This window comes from Sus scrofa, chromosome 8 (assembly GCF_054392235.1).
Source record: "Sus scrofa isolate SSC_HxYL_T2T_F1_AM1 chromosome 8, Sscrofa_HxYL_maternal_Yorkshire_Landrace_v2.0, whole genome shotgun sequence".
NCBI lineage: Eukaryota > Metazoa > Chordata > Mammalia > Artiodactyla > Suidae > Sus > Sus scrofa.
In genome coordinates, this window is record NC_139390.1 from 40789635 (window position 1) to 40790509 (window position 875).

Genomic DNA, 875 nt, shown 5'->3' on the forward strand with positions numbered 1-875 from the left:
GGGCAGGGATTGAACCCATGTCCTCATGGATACTAGTCGGGTTTGTAACCCATTGAGCCACAACAGGAACTCCCTTCCCCAGTTCTTAATGGCTGAATTTTTTAAGTCTAGGACTGGAGCTATTTTTTTTTTATTCCAAGCCCTTTAATATTGCCAGGAATTCAAGAGTCATCGCTGTATCTTCCTCTGTTAATTCTCTCTGCAGTCTCTGGGGAGCCATACATTCAGTTTATGCTTTCTTCTATGTGACAGTCCTTCAAATAGGTAGATATCTCCACCCAAAATCTTTGTTCTTTGAGCTAAACATGCCCATTTACCTCATTGATTTTTCCTCCAAGAAGGTAGTTTCAAGTTCCTGACTCTTCAGAGATTGTATCTGATTTATCAACTTTGTCGGGTCAATAGCCATGTAATTATTTAGGGCTCAGAACCAGACACAGTGTGATTTGACCAGTGTGACAGCCAGCCTCTATCTAAGATGATCCTTAATGAGCCCCATCCTTGGGTGTCCATGCCCTTCTGAAGTCCCCTCCCACAGAACAGAGAGGACCTGTGTGACCAATAGGATTTGTGAAAGTGACAGTATGTGATCTCTGAGGCTGGGTTTTTTTTGTTGTTGTTGTTCGTTTGTCATTTTAGGGCCGCACCTGCAGCATATGGAAGTTCCCAGGTTAGGGGTTGAACTGGAGCTGCAGCTGCCTGTCTACACCACAGCCACAGCAACACAGGATCCAAGCCTTGGCAATGCCAGATCCTTAACCCACTGAATGAGGCCAGGGATCGAACCTGAGTCCTCATGGACACTAGTTGAGTTCATTGCTGCTGAGCCACTAAGGAAACTTCCTGAGGCTAGGTTATAAGAGGCAGGACAGCAT